Here is a 20,166-nt window from a genome sequence, read left to right on the forward strand (position 1 = left end):
TACTTCCTCTACAGGAACTCAAGCTGCGTTGAGCGGTCTGGGGAAACACCTTTGGCAAGATCAACTCAGAATACCGTGTGCAATCTGTCCAATGGAAGAGCGTGACGTCACAGGCGGGGTGATGTAGTGACCAGGAAACTATAAAGGCACGTGCCACGCAGCTGACTTCAGCTTCGCATCTTTCAGCAAGCGCTCTGTGTGTGCATGTCTAATGTCTGTCTTGTGAGTCTTATTTATTGTTGTCTGTCCCAATAAACAACATAATGCCAAAAAGTACAGCAAAAACACGACATTTGAAGGGCGATTCCTCCCTGCCCGTGCTACATTATGGGTGGGGATACACACAATCTATGTGTGGTTTGCCTGGGATCAAAGCATGTTGAGTCGGCTCTCGAGGGAGTTAATGATTGCCGATGTTGACGCTTCGTCCACGCTTCGCCAGCATTCCCCATGGTACCGGCCATGCTTCCACCGAGGCAGAATGGCTGCTGCACTCGTGGGGTTCGCAGGTGGATCTGGCGGAGCGTATGGAGAAGGGCCAGTCCTTATCTCCTTCCTCATCTGCCAGATCCGGTGCCCAAACCCTGGGTTCGGAAGCATGCTCGTCGGTTTCTTCCCCCCAGGGCAAGGGGTCGACACTCCACCTCTCTACATCTGGAGAGGTGGATGTGAAGATTATTAGCAGGGATTTGCCACCCCTATTGTCCCAGTATGAGGAGCTGTTGGAGGTGGTCACTTGTGCAGTTGATAAGTTAAGAATCAAGTGGCCTGCAGAGAAAAAAATCAGAGCTGTAGAAAAAGCAAGTTAGATGAACGATTTCTGCGGCCGAGGCAACCACCTCCATACCAGAGCCTTCCCTTTTTTCCCGATCTCCATGAAGAGATAGTGAGATTGTGGAACCACCCTTATTCCACCCATCTCTTTGGGCCCGACTCTCAATATTATGGCAATGTCGCGAGGCTCGATGAGCGAGGGTACAGAGTGATGCCCGGGGTTGAGCAGACGCTTGGGAGCTATCTGTTGTCCAGTTCGACATTGTCTCTGAAGGTTCCGGCCTTGCCCACAAAACAGTTAAAAACAACATCTGTGCTAATGGGCAAGGGCTATGTGGCAGCAGGTCAGGCGGGGGCATGCCTTCACACTATGGCCTTCCTCCAGGCATATCAAGCTGACCTGCTGAGAGATGTAGACGAGGGAGAGGGCATCAAGTCCGATGATATCGCATAGCTTAGATGGACCACGAATCTCTCCCTCCACGCCACCAAAGAGACCACTCGTGTGATTGGGCGGTCTATGGCAGCCTTGGTGGCCGTGAAGAGGCATTCATGGCTGACCCTGTCACAAATAAGAGAACGTGACAGGGTCTGCCCCCTGGACACCCCGCTTCAGACCTTGGGCCTGTACAGCGACACAGTCAATACTGTCGTCGACAGGTTCCAGGAGGCACGTAAACAGGCAGCGGCGTTCCAGAGTTTCCTCCCTCGTCGCTCTCGTGGGCTATCTGGGCGGGAAATACCCACGCCACAAGCAAGCTCCTCATACCGCAAGACTCAAAAACAAAGCAAAACGGGGACTTCCAAAGCCTAGTCAGATCTTCGTGGAATTATCGAAGCTAGGAAGCCCTCGACAAAGAGGTCCTGACGCCATAAAGTGAAGTGAAGTGAAGTGAAGTGACATTCAGCCAAGTATGGTGACCCATACTCAGAATTTGTGCTCTGCATTTAACCCATCCGAAATGCACACACACAGAGCAGTGAACACACTCACACACTGTGAGCACACACCCGGAGCAGTGGGCAGCCATTTATGCTGCGGCACCCGGGGAGCAGTTGGGGGTTCAATGCCTTGCTCAAGGGCACCTAAGTCGTGGTATTGAAGGTGGAGAGAGAGCTGTACATGCACTCCCCCCATCCACAATTCCATCCGGCCCGAGACTAGAACTCACAACCCTTCGATTGGGAGTCCAACCCTCTAACCATTAGGCCACGACTTCCCTTCCCTTCCCTTCCCCAGAAGTGCAGTAACCCAGAGGGTAGCCCCCACTGTAAAACAAATTTACCTACGGGTACAATAAAAGTAACCTAACCTAACCTGGGGTAGAGTGGTGTCCACCTTGTTATACGGGGCCCGTCTCACTTCAGTGTCCTCTGGAGGCCGGTCTGCCAACCCTGCCAGTGTTTCAGGGCGCAGCCCTGTCTCCCGCGAGCACCACTCCCAGTTATTTCCGCCCGCGAGCGTAGCGGAGCTGGGAAGCTCGCCAACCCTTCTGGGGCCTCTTACACCAGAGATCAGTCTCAAGAGACTGATTCCCTTAGTACATTATTTAGCAGCATGGAAACTACTGCCAAATGTATCTCAATGGGTCCTGCACACAGTAGAAAGAGGCTATTGCATTTAGTTCTGCCGTCCACCGACCAATGTTCAATGGGGTTACACCGACAGTAGTCGGCCCCCAGCAGGCTCTGGTGATGGAACAAGAAGTGAATATTGTATTAAGGAAGGCGGCCATAGAGGTGGTCCCTCCTCTAGACAGGGAGTCCGGGTTTTACAGTGGGTATTTTCATAGTTCCAAAGAAGGATGGGGGGTTGCATCCAATTTTAGACTTACGTCATTTAAACCTCTCAGTAATGTCACTGAAGTTCAAAATGCTTACTGTCAAACAGGTTGTAGCTAAAATCAGATCCGAGGACTGGTTTGTCAAAATAGATCTCAAAGATGCATACTTCCACATATCCATCCTTCCACAGCACAGGAAGTTTCTGAGGTTCGCTTTCGGGGCATAGCCTACCAATATCGAGTACTTCCCTTCGTCCTTGCACTCTCACCCCACACGTTCACGAAATGTGTAGATGCGGCTCTGGTACCCCTCCGTATGCAGGGCATACGGTGGCTCAAGACCAAGGGGTTTTCCCCAAGGGGGAATCCATTATGAACTATCAAGGTCACGCGGCAATGCCTTCGTGCCTTAGACATATGGAAGAAACCTTGGTTCTTGAATCAGGGCCCGGTGTTGGGAGCTCTTGGTCGCCGTGTAATGCTAGCGACAGACGGCTGGGGTGCGGTCATGAGTGGCCACCCTGCCCGCGTTCTGTGGAGCGGTCGCTATCTGACATGGCACATCAATTGTCTAGAAACGCTAGCAGTGTATCGAGCATTGAGATATTTCCTCCCAGACCTGAGAGGCCGGCATGTGTTGGTGCGCACCAACAACACATCGGTGGTCTCTTATATCAATCACCAGGGAGGTCTGCGTTCACGCCCCTTATACAAGCTGGTATATCAGATCCTCCTGTGGTCCCAGGGCAAACTCCTCTCGTTGAGGGCAATATATATCCCTGGGAGATTGAATGTGGGAGCAGAAATGCTGTCGACACAGGGGCCGAGGCCCGGGGAATGGATGCTTCACCCCGAGGTGGTGGAGCAGATATAGCAGATATTTGGCAAAGCTCAGGTGGACCTCTTCGCAACTCAAGTGACATCGAAATGTCCCCTCTTGTTCTCTCTATTTTATCCAGCTCCACTGGGACTAGATGCCATGACACAGACCTGGCCGAGGCATCGTCTGTACGCCTTTCCCCCCATCCCTCTGCTTCTCATGAAGGTCCGTCTGTTGCTAGTAGCCCCGTTCTGGCTGGGCCGAGTAAGGTTCGCAGATCAGATCTCTCCATAGGAGATTCCGATCAGGACAGATCTACTCTCTCAGGTGCAGGGCAAAATAATCCACCCTCGCCCGGAGCTGTGGAAGTTGTGGGTGTGGCCCCTGAGGGGGCACAGTTCATAGCTTCCGGTCTCTCAACCGAGGTTGTTGAGACCCTCCTCCAATCCAGAGCTCCCTCTACAAGGAAACTGTCCGGGTGACTGCAGTGACCCTCTGATCTGGACACAGACTAGATCTGGTGGCCACGGTGACCTCGGAACGAGAGAAACAGACAAATATTAGCTTAGATGCCATTCTTCTAATGATGTAGCAAATACATAGGGTTTTATGGGAAGTGTTTCCGGTTCCGGTTTACCTAATTAAAACAGCCTAAAAATCCTTTAACGGATTTGGATATTAAAAGCATATTAAGTTATGTGTATGCCAGGTTAAAGAGATAGGTCTTTAATCTAGATTTAAACTGCAAGAGTGTGTCTGCCTCCCAAACAATGTTAGGTAGGTTATTCCAGAGTTTAGGCGGCAAATAGGAAAAGGATCTGCCACCCGCAGTTGATTTTGATATTCTAGGTATTATCAAATTGCCTGAGTTTTGAGAACATAGCGGACGTAGAGGATTATAATGTAAAAGGAACTCATTCAAATACTGAGGTGCTAAACCATTCAGGGCTTTATAAGTAATAAGCCATATTTTAAAATCTATACAATGTTTGATAGGGAGCCAGTGCAACGTTGACAGGGACGGGCTAATATGGTCATACTTCCTGGTTCTAGTAAGAACTCTTGCTGCTGCATTTTGGACAAGCTATAGTTTGTTTACTAAGCATGCAGAACAACCACCCAATGAAGCATTACAATATTCAAATTTTTTATATTGACTATGCATTCCATAAGACTGCCCTGTTACTGGCTATTACGTCTCTAAAGAGAGTTGGAGATCTTCAGGCCCTCTTGGTGGCCCCTACCTACTTAGACTTTGCCCCTGGTATGGCCAAAGCATTCTTATGCCCTCGGGCAGGTTATGCTCCTAAAGTTCCCTCTGTTACACCACAACCCATAGTACTGCAGGCCTTCTCCCAGGAGAAGCTAAACTGTATGTGTCCAGTTCGAGCGCTTGACGCGTACGTCCACAGAGCTGCCCTGTGGAAAAATCTGACCAATTGCTTGTTTGCTACGGTCCTCCTAAAAGGGGTTTCCTGCCTCTAAGCAGACCCTTAGTCATTGGATAGTCAAGGCTATCAATGTCTCCTATGAGTCCTCTGGTCTTCCCCTTCCTTTGGGAGCTAAGTCTCACTCCACCCGGGATATGGCTGCCTCTAAGGCCTTTCTAGCAGGTGTGTCCCTCTTGGACAACTGTAGAGCTGAGGGATGGTCCACACCCTCTACATTTGCCAGATTTTACAATCTTGATATGCGAGCCGCTCCTGGCTCTTCTGTCCTCTTGCCTTAGCTGTGCTCCTCGGATACACACTAGGCAGGGGCTTGGTAGTCTGGCAGCATTGGCACATCGTTCCTCAAAGTGCTTGACGCAGCTCGAGTTCCTGAAGAGGAACGTCTCTAGGTTACGAATGTAACCCTAGTTCCTCGAAAGACCGAGAAACTGCGTCTCAGAGCCATACTCCCGGCACCCCTGCCGGCGCTTGCTTCCCTACTTGAAGCTGAAGTCAGCTGTGTGGCACTGCCTTTATAGATTCCTGGTCACTACGTCACACTCTTCCATTGGACAGATTGCACACGATACACAGAGTTGATCTTACCAAAGGCGTTTCCCCAAATCGCTCGACGCAGCATTTCATTCCTTCGAGGAACTAGGATTACATTCGTAACCTAGAGACGTTTTAAATATACTTGAAGTATAACAGTAGCAAACTTTGAGTACACAAATAGTTTATCTCAATGTTTGTACTGCAATTATACTAAAAGTGAAAATATGTTTACTGATAGTTTAATAATTAAATATTTTGTACACTTTGAATTATAGTCTCAGTAAACTACTAGTTTAGTAGTTTTATACTGAAAGTACACTCATATTTTTTCTTTAAGTGAACTTTAAATAATACGTTAAGTATACTACTATATCCCTATGTAGGTTTTAATGTGTATATATATTGTCGTATGAATATCTGAACATACAAAACATAAAAAAAAGAACAAGGTATCTGCTTATAAACAAAAAATGAAATATTCTATCTTCATGCATTATTTTTTTAATAAATTAAGAAATAACATTTTGAACAAAAAGCTGAAAAAAATACTATGAATTGGATTCAGAATGATAATCAAAATGTAGATGGAGTAGATCAACACCCCAAAGCATGACTGTAATTGTTACCTCTTTATCGGTCTACATTTTATACCATAACATTAAATTTTTGATGCTGTTTCATCAAGTCAAGTCAAGTCTCCTTTATTGTCAATTTCCACATGTAAAGTACATACTGTCATGGTTGGTAAACCATGATCTCTGGGTTTTGTACTTTGTGGGTGAAGTCTGTGTGTTACGCGTCAGCACTGATTAGCTTGTGGGCATATCCATTAATTGTCATCAGCAGCAGCTGTCACTCATTACTCATCCCTATATAATGGCTTGTCTTACGTCTTGTGTTTGTGAGAGCATTGTTTCATGTGTGTTTTTTTTTGCGTTTGGATGTCTGTGTCTTCCCCCGGAACCCCGTCCACTTTCAAGCATCTCATCTTACCTTCGGCTCGCTTCCCCACAGTTCCTGTGCCACCCTCTCCTGCTGCCAACTCACCACCGCCTTCCAGACTCATCACTTCCCTCAATGCTGCACAAAGTGACATGCCATCATATAATAATTGGTGTGTGGAGGGAGGGGGGGGGAGGGGGGGGGGGGTTCATAGTTCAGTGGTGCCTGGGGAAGAAGGGGGGGGGCAGGTTCGGAAGGGAGTTCAGCTTCCTGACAGCCTGGTGGATGAAGCTGTCCTTCAGTCTGCTGGTCCTGGCCTGGAGACTCCGCAGTCTCCTCCCTGATGGCAGCAGACTGAAGAAGCTGTGTGATGGGTGAGTGGGTTCACCTGAGATGCAGAGGGCTTTGTGGTTGAGACGGGTTCCATAAATGTCCTGGAGGGAGGGGAGAGAGACACAAATGATCTTCTCAGCTGATCTCACTATGCGTTGCAGAGTGTTTCTGCAGGACGCGTTGCAGGCACCATACTACACAGTGATGCAGCTAGTCAGGATGCTCTCGATGGTGCCTCTGTAGAAGGTGTACATGGTGGGGGGTGGGGCTCTGGCTCTCCTCAGTTTGCGGAGGAAGTAGAGACGCTGTTGTAATTTCTTGGCCAGTGCTGCAGTGTTTTCAGTCCAGGAGAGGTCCTCTGTGATGTGCACACTCAGGAACTTGGTGCTGCTCACTCTCTCCACAGTCGCACCGTTGATGATCAGAGGAATGTGCTGAGTGTGTGCTCTCCTGAAGTCTATAACAATCTCCTTCGTCTTTTCCATGTTCAGAGAGAGATTGTTGTCACTGCACCACTTGGCCAGGTGGCTCACCTCACTCCTGTAGTTTGTCTCATCTTTGTTGCTAATGAGACCCACCACAGTCGTGTCATCTGCAAACTAAATAAAGAGGTTGTGTGACGGTGTGCAGTCATGGGTCAGCAGAGTGAAGATGAGGGGGCTCGGCACACATCCCTGGGGGGCCCCAGTGTTCAGTGTGATGGTGCTGGATGTGTTGCTGCCGACCCGTACTGCCTGAGGTCTTCCAGTCAGAAAATCCAACAGCCAGTTGCACAGCGAAGTGTTGAGTCAGAGAGCTCTCAGTCCCTCCATTGAAGCTGTATGTACGGTATACTGTCCATGTCCAGAAAGGTAAGAAAAACATCTTCAAAGTAGTCCATGTGACATCAGAGGGTCAGTTAAATATAAAAAATAGCAAAAACTACAACTTTATTCAGCATTGTCTTCTCTTCCGTGTCTGTTGTTAGACAGTTCAAAACAAAGCAGTTTGTGATATCCTTTTCGTGAACGAATCGTTAGATGTAACCGGATCTTTTTGAAACAGTTCACCAAATCGAACTGAATCGTTTTAAGCGGTTTGCGTCTCCAATACGCATTAATTCACAAATGACTTAAGCTGTTTACTTTTTTAATGTGGCTGACACTCCCTCTGAGTTAAAACAAGCCAATATCGCGGAGTAATTCATTTACTTAAACAGTAGACTGACTGAACTGATGTGAAGAGAGAACTGAAGATGAACACCGAGCCGAGCCAGATAATGAACAAAAGACTGACTCGTTCACGAGTCAAGAAACCGTTTACAAATTCGTGTCCGATTCGAGAACCAAGGAGCTGATGATACTGCGCATGTGTGATTCAGCGTGAAGCAAACCGACACACAGAGCGCTGGACCGAACTGATTCTTTAGGTGATTGATTCTGAACTGACTCTGTGCTAATATTATGAGCCCAGGTAAACCGAAGGCTTGCAATCATCGCCAATGATGTCATTACATCGAGCGCAAAAGAACCGGTGAACTGTTTTCTTCAACCAGTTTATTGAATCGAACTGTCAGAAAGAAATACTGGTGATCTGGAAACCGATGCAACCGGTTCTTGGCTCGTGAACGAGTCATTATCTGGCTCGGCTCGGTGTTCATCTCTCTCTTCACAGCAGTTCAGTCAGCACGCGCAGTCTTCTTAATCGCTTGATTCGCTCAATGATGTGCCAGCTTCATCAAACCTGCCATCTACAGTTCTGGCAGTGGTAATGTGGGTAACGAGTAATGATGCTGCACATAACAAAAATAACGGAGTAAAAGTATTAAACTCATTGAAAATATGTACTGAAGTAAAAGTGGAAGTAGGGGAAAAAATAATACTCTAGTAAAGTACAGATACCGCCTTTTAGTACTTAAGTACAGTAGTGAAGTAGTTCTACTTCGTTACTATACATCTCTGAAGGGGTCCAGGGATGGGGGGAGGGCAGACTTGATGTGGTGCATGACTAGCTGTTCAAGATGCAGGATGGAGATGGCTTCTTCGGAACTGGAATGATGGTGGTAGTTTTGAAACGTGGGAACAACAGCCTGACTCAGTAAGATGTTGAACATGTCTGTGAAGACATCAGCGAGTTCTGCTGCACAATCTCTCAGTACACGCCCAGGGATGTTTGCGCCCCGGGACCCGGAGCTTTGCGTGCATTGATCCTGCTGAAGGATCTCCTCACACTGTCTGAGGTCAGCGTCATCACCTGGTGGCCAGGAGGAGGTGGAGTCTTCTGTGCAGTGGTGCTGTTTTGTTGCTCAAAGCGAGCGAAGAAGGTGTTCAGCTCATTCAGCAGAGAGATGTTGTTGTCACAGGTCTGTGGTGGGGGATTGTAGTCTGTAATGGTCTGTATATCCCTGCCACAGGTTCCTAGTGTTTCTGCTGTCGCTGAATTGATGAGCTATCCTCCTGGAGTGCTGTCTCTTAGCCTCCCTGATGCAGCGGGACAGGTTGGCCCTGGCTGTTCTCAGGCCCACCTCATCTCCAGCTCTGAAGGCAGCATTCCGTGTCTTCAGGAGTCTGTAGACCTACCCTGTCATCCATGGCTTCTGGTTGGCCAGTGAGTTTTTTTTTTTGTGACCATTACATCATCAATACACTTGTTGATTTAGGCAGTGACAGTCTCTGAGTAGTCCTGGAGGTCAGTGGTATTATTGCATGTGGCAGCCTACTTAAACATGTCCCAGTCAGTTGTGTAGAAGCAGTCTTGAAGAACTTCTGATGATCCTTCTGGCCACACTTGAATCTGTTTTTGAACTGGTTTGGCGACTTTAATGAGCTGTCTGTATGCAGGCATTAGCATGACAGTTATGTGGTTTGAGGCTCTGAGGTGGGGGAGTGGGAGGGCTTTGTAAACTCTGTGTGGTGTAAACAAAGTCCAAAATGTTATTACCTCGTGTTGAAAAGTTAATGTGTTGGTGTGTTTTTGGAAACACACTCTTTAGGTCATCAAGGTTGAAATCCCCAGCTATGATGAGAAAAGCATCGGGGTGTGCTGTCTGCTGCTCACTGATCTGCTGGTACAGTTATTTTAGTGCGTTGTTCCTGTTGCTGATGATGTTGAATGGGGGAATGTACACCAAAATGAGCAGTATAGCAGTATATTCCCTAGGCAGATAGAACGGCCGGCACTTAATAATCATAAACTCCACCAGGGATGAAGCAGTGTTTGCAGATCACAACAGTATCGCGGCACGCGTCACTGATGTAAACACAAAGCCCGCCTCTGTCCGCTCGATAGCACGTCAGCTGGTCAAGCTGAATAGCGCAGTCTGGAACGCTGTTGCTGAGCCATGTTTCCATGAGCACAAAAACACAACAGTCTCTTACAGTACTCTGAGTTGAAAGTAGTAATCGAATGTAGTCCAGTTTATTGTCCAACGAGCGTACGTTAGCCAGTACGATGGTGGGGATAGATGGCTTGTGTGGGTTAGCCGTTAGCCTAGCCCGGATACCTCCGCACTTACCCCTCTTCTGCTTCCTCTCACACAGCTTGTGGTGCCTCCGCTGTGGGCGAGATGCCCGAGTGGGGCTCAGTGATGGTGAAGGCCTCCATAGCAGACCGAGATCCCGCAGCTGTTCCGCGTTTTTTTTTTTTTTTTTTTTTTATTTATAAATATGGCTGCTTTCATTGTTATCCTCATGATATGTTTGGCAACTAGTGTGTAATGCATTTAAAAAAGTATGGCGTGTAACATGGAGCAGCCCAGTACAAAGCCCAAGCTGCCATGTCCACACCACACTTACCCTATGTGTTTTTTTTTTTTGTTTGTTTGTTTGTTTTTTGCCTTGCTTTATGGCCCAAATGACTGTGTGTGCACATCATCTAACATGTGATGCATTAAAACAGCGAGGGAGAGAGAGAGAGAGAGAGAGAGAGAGAGGAGAAATGTCAATATAATCTTATGAGTATTTTTTTATATACTTGATATATATATATTTAATAGTTGGTGTTGTTACCTCTTCCTGACCTTGCTCCCCCCAATCATGTGTGAACATTGATGGTGCATAATTGAAGATGGCTCCAGACAAAGAAGGTCAGTGGATTCATGACTGTTAGGAGTTAAGGAGAGATAACCAAGAAGGGTGTAGTTCTAGTATACTATTTTGAGGGGAGGTAGACAAGTTTTCCATGGAGATGTACTCTATTAATACATTTTTCCAAGTTGTAATGTGTATGGTGTTCCTTGATTTCCAGTTCATGAGGATAGTTTTCTTGGCGATAGTTAGAGCTACTAGAAGTAATTGACTGTTTGTACTGTTTAAATTGATTATGGATATGTCACGTAATATACAAAGGGAGGGGGACAGCGGGATGTGACATCCCATAAATTTGGATAGTGAGTTAGTAACATTTTCCCAGAATTTTTTAACTGAGGTGCAATCCCACATAGCGTGTAAATAGGTGTCTGGAGTGTTTTGTGTGCAATGTGAGCATGTTTCTGCAGCAGACATGGGGACTTGTGGCTTGGTGACTTGGACTCAAGTCGACTCGAGTCGCTATTTTTATGACTTGAGACTTGACTTGGACTTGGAAGTTAAAGACTCGGGACTTGACTTGACTTGAGAGACGATGACTTGAATGACTTGAGTGTTAATCAGACCATGTTTTCAGTTTAAATATAAAATATATAAATTATTTTTAAAAATAAAGTTGATTACTCAGCTGGAGCGCAGGCTGAGAATAGCGTCGTGACTGGATCAGGACACTATCATCAGTCATGTCCTCTCTACCTTACGCACACCACGCCCTCTTAGATCAAATATCACATCACATCAACATGTCAGCCTGAGGGTTACCGACGGTCATTGCTTTTGTCTTCAATAATTCGTGCCTAAAAACGCGTGGAAAACGCTGGGTGCGCCACTTTCTCCTTCTTTCCAAAGCGCTCGGGCAGTTGCGCCCCTGAGGCGTCTGCCGATGCTAAGCAACCATGACGAGCTCCGTGACGTGCTCTCTCCACGAAGACGGGAGACGCGGAAATTTCAGCAAAGGATAAATGGATTTGCAGCTCTAAAAATCGCTTGCAGTAGCTCTGCTACTAAATTTATTTCAAAATGGGAATCCATATACAGCTATGATCAGCTGTTCCTTCATCTTGGCTGAGCTTTCAACGTTGTTACGGGAAAGGATGAAGCTGATTGGTTAGTTCTTGTCACATGACCTGCGGTGTGGTTGTGGCTATCTGAAAAGTTGAGATGTTTTTAACTTGATGCGGTGCGGACGCACCTGGAAAAAACGAGCGCGTCGCACCGCATCCACGTCGCGACCGCTTTGCTTCCATTATGAGCGCGCATACCGCGCACCTACGTTGGAAATAACGAACTTGCGCGCGCAAAAGACGTGCTTTGTGAACGCTCCCTTACGATCCGCTAGCAGGCCGTCAAAAAACGCGTTCCAAAAAACGCTAGGGCTGGGCTAAGGGGGCTTAAGCCCCGAATATTTTGTTACCTTGTCTTTCTCATAGAGCAAAACAATTAATCAGAAAAACAAATGTGAATAAGACTACAGCTGCAGCGATTACCTAATCATGAGAAGTGCATATTACAGTTATATTATATATATATATATATATATATATATATATATATATATATACACACACAGTGGGGCTCGAAAGTTTGGGCACCCTTTGCAGAATTTGTGAAAATGCGAGTAATTTTCAAAAAATAAGAGAGATAATACTAAATGCATGTTATATTTTATTTAGTACTGTACTGAGTAAGATATTGTACATAAAATATATTAACATTTAGTCCACAAGACAAAAAAAAAATGCTGAAATTAAAATAACCCCACTCAAAACTTTGGGAACCCTTGGTTCTTGATCCTGTGTCCTGTTTCACCCCCCAGCTCTTAATGCATCTTGTTTCCTTCTGGAGCATCAGTGAATGTTTGAATCTTTTTAAATAGTTGTGTTTGAGTGCCTCAGATGTCCTCAGTGTGATAAGATGTATCTCAAAATCATAAAGTCACTGCTTGAAAGGGTTCAAATATGCAAATCATTGATTGACATCATTGATGCTGGAAAACTGAAGAATCTGCAGGACCTTAAATATTTTTCTGAAGAACGCTGCTCAGTTTAACTGTTCAGAACAAACAAGGGACTCATGCACAACCATCACAAAACAGAAAGACAGTCGAGGATCATCAGGTGACCACACACAGTACTAAGAACCAAGGGTTCCCAAACTTTTGAGTGGGGTTATTTTAATAATTTCAGCAATTCTTTTGTCTTGTGGACTAAATGTTAAAATGTTTTATGTACAATATCTTAGTCAGGACAGTACTAAATAAAATATAACATGCATTTAGTATGATCTCTCTTATTTTTTGAAAATTACTCACATTTTCACAGATTCTGCAAAGGGTGCCCAAACTTTCTAGAAATGTAACAAAGTTTAATGTTGTATGTAAACTGTGTTTGAGAGAGAGAGAGGTGTTCAGAGAGGAGTCTGTTGGATGTTTAGCTGTTATTTGTAGATAATTTTATGAAGTTACAATTTTGTTTGATTCCATGATGTATTTTACTGAACATGAGTATTTACAATGCAAATCCAAATTATTTTAATTTACTGACAGTTACTTATATCTTGTCTTTTAACTTCATTAAGATCAGATTCTGCAGGTAAAATTACAATAATAAGGTGACTTGACTTAGACTTGACATAGCTTGTGACTTGACTTGACTTGACTTGCCCAAGACAAAAAATACTTGGGACTTACTTGAGACTTGAAGGTTAAGACTTGAGACTTACTTGAGACTTGCACATTGTGTGACTTGGTCCCATCTCTGCTCTGCAGTAAAACCCATTTTAAATAATTTCTGCCCAGTAAGGTGAGATCTATGAAGTACTTTATACTGTATAAGTTGTAAGTTGGTGTTTTTTGTAGATATTTTTACAGATTTGTGTCCAGAAAGCGGCATTCGGAGCAATGGATAAATCCGATTCCCATTTAGCACTGGGTAAGCTTAATGTATTGTCTGATTTGGATATTATTTTATATATTTTGGAGAGTAGTTTTTTTGGGGAGGTTATATTAATTAGCTCTGAGATCTGAGGGGGAAGGTCTAGATTAATTGTCTGAGTGTCAATTTTTGATTGAATAGATGATTTGATTTGTAAGTATTCCAAAAAACAATTACTCCCAATGCCGTATTTCTGGACCAAGTGGGAAAATGGTGCAAAGTTATTATTAAGGAGGATGTGTTGAAGTTGTGTGATGCCCTTATCTACCCATGTGCGCAAGTTGAGTGGCTTCTTGTTAACTATGAAATCTGGGTTATTCCAAATCGTGGTGTATTTAGATGGTGCAAGGGGTGTGTTTGTGATTTGGTGAAATTTCCACCAAGCTGTCAGAGCTGCAGCTATTGTTGGTGTTTAAAAACAGTTATGCTTTTTGATTGTCTGATTATAGAAAGGTAAATCTGAAATGTTAATGTCCTTACAAACTGACTGTTCCACATCTAGCCATGTGCTTTCTGATGGGTTAGGATGAATCCATTTGTATATATTTTGGAGCTGATTGGCCAAAAAGTAGTGGTATAAATGTGGAGCTTCAAAGCCTCCTTGTGTTTTTGGTTTCTGTAGTGTAGATAATTTTAATTCTTGGGGTCTTATTTTTCCAGTAGAGTTTAGTGATGATTGAATCTAGCGATTTTAAACCAGGTGAGGGTGGGTAGTGCTGGAATCATTGTAAATAAATAGTTTAATTTAGGGAGTATATTCATTTTAATTACTGATATTCTGCCCATAAAGGATAGTGGTAAATTCATCCAGCGATGAAGGTCATCATTTATTGTTTTAAGTAATGGAGAGAAGTATAGTTGGTGCACAAAGGAATAGGTGGTGTTTGGGATGTCACATCCATGCTGCTGGAGTGTAATGAAAGCACGGCCGATTTACTCCAGTTGATGGAGTATTCAGAGATATTTGAGAATGAATCAATGAGTTTAATTGTTTCTTGTAAAGATGATGGGGGGTCATGTAAATATAGTAATATATCATCAGCGTGAAGACTAATTTTGTGGTGCATGTTTAGTGTTTGAATTCCTTTAATGTAGCTGTTTTGTCGGATAGCTGCTGCTAATGGCTCAATGAAAATGGTAAATAATGAAGGGGAGAGTGGGCATCCTTGTCTAGTCCCCCGTTGTAGTGTGAAGATATGTGATGTTAGTCCATTGGTGATGACAGTGGCTGAAGGTGATGTATACAGAATTTTGATCCAATTAATGAATGACTCCCCAAAACCAAACCTCTCTAATGTGGAAAACAGGAATTTCCAATTGACCCTATCAAAAGCTTTTTCTGCATCGAGAGTAACTATGATGGTTTTGGTTTTTTGAGTTGATGAATAGTGCATTAAATTAAAAAGTCTGCGTGTGTTATTGGACGAAAGTCTACCTTTGATGAAACCGGTTTGATCTGGATGGATTATAGATGGTGTGACTTTTTCTATTCTATGTGCTAGTGCTTTGGCGATGATTTTAATGTCTACATTGATTAGGGAAATCGGACGATAACTTGACGGTGATGTTGGGTCTTTATTTGGTTTAAGAAGGAGTGAAATAGTGGCTGTGTTCATATTATCTGGGAGTTTTGATTTTTGTTTTGATTCACTAATCATACGGATGAAAAGTGGTGATAAAATGGACCAAAAATGTTTGTAGAATTCAGCAGGGAATCCATCGGGGCCTGGTGCTTTATTGTTTGGAATAAGTTTGAGGGCATTAAAAAGTTCATGTTCTGATAAGGGAGATTCAAGAGTATTTATTTGATGTTTACTGAGTTGTGGTAGGTTGATATTATTGAGAAATGAATCGATGTCTTTCTGATCTGGATCTTTTTCAGAGGAATATAATTTACTATAAAACTTTTCAAAGATTTGATTTATTTCTTCTGGTGAGTTGGTGGATTTCCCTGCTGTGTCTATAATCACTGGTATTGTAGCTTTTTCTTTATTTTGTTTGATTTGATTTGCCAAATATTTACCAGATTTGTTACTATGACGGAAGTTTTCTTGTCTTAGCCTATGAATTAGGAATTGTGTATGTTTATTGATTAATTCGTTCAATTTGAGTTTATATTTCCTTAATGAATCCTGTGTTTCTTCTGTTGTGTTATTTATATTAATGTCTTCTAGTAATTTGATCTTTTGTTCCAGTTCTGCTTGTTGATCTTTTTCTTTTCTTTTTTTGTAAACTGAGAATGAAATTATTTTTCCTCTTAATACTGCTTTCCCTGTTTCCCACAGAAGAGATGGAGATGTTTCTGGGGAGTCATTCGACTCCAGAAAGCATGCCCATTCTCTTTTGAAATAACTGTCAAAATCATGGTCTTTCAGAAGAGATGTGTTAAATCGCCATCTTGTAGTGGGTTTATGTTGACTAGTTGTGTTCCATTGTAATGTTACCGGAGCATGATCACTAATGACTATTGGATGGATCTTTGATTCAGAAATATTTGATATGATAGAATTACTGGTAAGAAAGAAGTCAATGCGGGAGTATGAGTGGTGTACCGGTGAGAAAAATGAGTATTCCTTACTGTTAGGATGCTGTAGACGCCAACTATCGCCAAGACCAAAATCACTCATGAACTGTTTTATGGTTTCTGCAGATTTCCTAATGAGTTTATTGCCTAAACTATTATATCTATCTATTGTTGGATCTAAAACTGTATTGAAATCACCTGCAATTATGACTGGACAATTAGAAAAATTTGAAATTGAGGAGAAAAAGGTCTGGAAAAAGGATGGGTCATCTGTGTTTGGGCCATACGTCCTTCAGGGTCTGTAATGGTGGTATTATGAACAAAAGAGATTTTTTTATTTATTAGAATGCATACTCCTCTTTGTTTTGAGTTGTAGTGAGCTGAAAATAAATGACTGTAATTTGATAATTTAATTTTGTTATAATCTGATTCGGATTGATGTTTCTTGCAGGAGACATATGTCGGCTTGTAGTTTATTTAAATGATTACAAACTTTGACCTTCTTTGTCTGAGAACCAAATCCACGAACGTTCCAGGTTACAAAAGTGATAGATGACATGTTTTAGAGAAAAATAGACATAAATGTATATTAATGTATGGGCCTGTTAGTACTATATATGTATACATGTGAGTGCATGTATTTAAGTGGGTGTAGAAGTGTTTGTGTGTGTGTGCATAGTGATGCAATGTTGTTGGTAGACTAACAAAAATACATAAACACAACTGACAGAATATACACAGCAGAACAGCAACAACAAAGCAAAAACCATTAGATACAAACATATGGTGGAACATAGGAAGGGGGACACGAGACCTAGGTCCAAAAGAGGAATCATCTAATAGATTAAAGGAAGAGAAAAAAAAAGAAGAAGAAAGGAAAAAAAAAATTGTTAGTTCAGAAAATGAGTGTTTAGTTAATTTATGATTGTGGCAGTTATTAACTTAGGAGTGGAAGTGAAGTGTTCAGAAAAGCCAGGGGGTAATGTCCTTATCGCGATATAGTTGTCCATCTATGTATAATTTGTCCACCGTAATGACTGCTTTTCTTCCTTCATTTATTTTCTGTTTTCGGATTGGGAAGAGTTGTTTCCGGCGTTCGAGAATGTCCCTAGGATATTGTTCATTGAGTCCATAGTTTGTGCCTTTGAGTTGTCTGCCTTGTCTCTGAACCAGTTCTTTATGTTTATAGTGTTCGAATTTTGCGATGATTGCTCGTGGTCTGTTGTTGTTGTTTTTGGATCTGATACGGTGAACACAGTAAAAGGTGATGTTCTGTACTGTTTCCGCTGGTAATTTGAGTTGTTTTATCATTAAGTCCTTGACTGATTTTTCGGGGTCGTTTGGAGTTTGTTCCGGGATGCCTTTGAAAACTAAATTGTCCCTCATACTGCGCGATTGTAAGTCCAACATGTTTTCTTTCATGGTTTTATTTTCGGCCACAACGTAAGTGAGTTGAATGGTCAGTGCATGGACGGAGTCCTTTAAGAAGTTATTTTCTTTAGTGAGAGTGTCTATCTGTTCTTGGCTGAATTCTAAACTGTGCCGCAATTCCTGGAATTCCTTGTGTATGACTTCTATTAGTGCAATCCTGGTATCAAGTCGCAGCAAGTCGTTTTGGTGATGTGGATGGTGTTGTACTTGGGCTAAAAGGTGAATCGGGACGAGGCCTCTTGGAGTTTGGAGTCGGGTTACCTTTACTTTTTTTGTTTTGATCTGGTTTGTCCTTGTTCATGGTGCGGCAGATTGTGTTGTAGTGCGCGTCAATATATTCTTCGAGATGATCCAGGTTTGATAATATTAAAATCCGGTTTTGAAACGAGAAGAAAAAAAAATAATAATAAAACGAAATGAGAGGATAAAGAAAAATAAAGTAGTAGGTATTTTCGACTGGAGTTGTTTGAATCTAGCAGACGGAAGCCGCCATCTTAGATCTCGCACCGGGTCTCGTGAGAACACAGTCTAGCGAATCATGTGGCACTCTCCTCTCCAAGCGTGCGCGGAGTTTAACTGTAAAAATGCGGTTCTGCCGACATCGAGCAGAAACTGTGTGCGACTGTGTGCGCGCTTACAGACAGGTAGACGCGATGACCACGTACAAAAACACTGCGACTCACAAGACAAAAAACATGAAAACACCGTTCACTATCAAATGTCAGATGATAGTGGTATGTGTTAGTATCTGGTGTTTCTTTTTTCTTCTTCACAAGTGTTTTTTTTTTTTTTTTTTTTTTGGAAATTCTGTGCAGAAGATGTGTACTATCGCCCTCTACACTTTAATATTGAAAACACAGATTCTAGGAGTATAGCTCAAATACATTTAGAATTTTTGTAAGTATAAGTAAAGTATACTTATACTGTCATTAAGTATATTTATGGGGAGTATATAAAACCCATTTTTGATAAGTACACAAAAAGTAAACTAAAAGCATACTTTCCTATTTTTAGTTTTAAAAATGTATACTATAGCACACTCTTGAATAAACTTCTTTTCAGTAAGGGTTAGCGGCTCAGTGTTTTACATTTATGTCAGGAAAAGGACCATTTACATCCAAATGTAATTTAATGCACACAGTACACAATCTATAAATATGTTTCAGAATATAAACTGCTTAATTTGTCATTTTCAGTAAGATTTAAGGTTACTAAAGGTGTTTCTGTGCATCTTCCTGTGTCCCTGGTCTGATTTGGTAATTGGTTTACTTAAAATTAATGTGCTAGAATAAAACATGCTAGTAAGGTTTTTTTTTTTTTTTTTAGAGATAGTTTGTAACTAATAGTTGATGTAGTTGATGTGTAACTAACAACTGAATAGTAAAATGAAAAAGTTGATTAAAAGTTTGGGGCTTTATTTGATCAGTGTACAATTAATTTAAACTGCATAACAAAATAGAACTTTAATTGAATTAGGCTAGAGTTTGCAATCCATTTTTGAAGGGCCATTTTTCTTCTGAAACCCTGCCAACAATTATATACAGGTCCTTCTCAAAAAATTAGCATATTGTGATAAAAGTTCATTCTTTTCCGTAATGTAATGATAAAAAATTTAACGTTCATATATTTTAGATTCATTGCACACCAACTGGAATATTTCAGGTCTTTTATTGTTTTAATACTGATGATTTTGGCATACAGCTCATGAAAACCCAAAATTCCTATCTCAAAAAATTAGCATATTTCATCCGACCAATAAAAGAAAAGTGTTTTTTAATACAAAAAAAGTCAACCTTCAAATAATTTGGTTCAGTTATGCACTCAATACATGGTCGGGAATCCTTTTGCAGAAATGACTGCTTTAATGTGGCGTGGCATGGAGGCAATCAGCCTGTGGCACTGCTGAGGTGTTATGGAGGCCCAGGATGCTTCGATAGCGGCCTTAAGCTCATCCAGAGTATTGGGTCTTGCGTCTCTCAACTTTCTCTTCACAATATCCCACAGATTCTCTATGGGGTTCAGGTCAGGAGAGTTGGCAGGCCAATTGAGCACATTAATACCATTTACCAGTGGTTTTGGCACTGTGAGCAGGTGCCAGGTCGTGCTGAAAAACGAAATCTTCATCTCCATAAAGCTTTTCAGCAGATGGAAGAATGAAGTGCCCCAAAATCTCCTGATAGCTAGCTGCATTGACCCTGCCCACAGTGGACCAACACCAGCAGCTGACATGGCACCCCAGATCATCACTGACTGTGGGTACTTGACACTGGAGTTCAGGCATTTTGGTATTTCCTTCTCCCCAGTCTTCCTCCAGACTCTGGCACCTTGATTTCCGAATATGACATGCAAAATTTGCTTTCATCCGAAAAAAGTACTTTGGACCACTGAGCAACAGTCCAGTGCTGCTTGTCTGTAGCCCATTTCCTGCACACGCCTGTGCATGGTGGCGCTGGATGTTTCTACTCCAGACTACCACTGCTTCCGCATCACTCAAAAAAATTACTCTTTAAACTTACTTAAGTCAATTATGGACAGTGGTTCCACACAACCAAATTGTGTTTTGATAACATTAATGG

The sequence above is a fragment of the Carassius auratus genome, chromosome 24 (assembly GCF_003368295.1).
Source record: "Carassius auratus strain Wakin chromosome 24, ASM336829v1, whole genome shotgun sequence".
NCBI classification, from domain to species: Eukaryota; Metazoa; Chordata; class Actinopteri; order Cypriniformes; family Cyprinidae; genus Carassius; species Carassius auratus.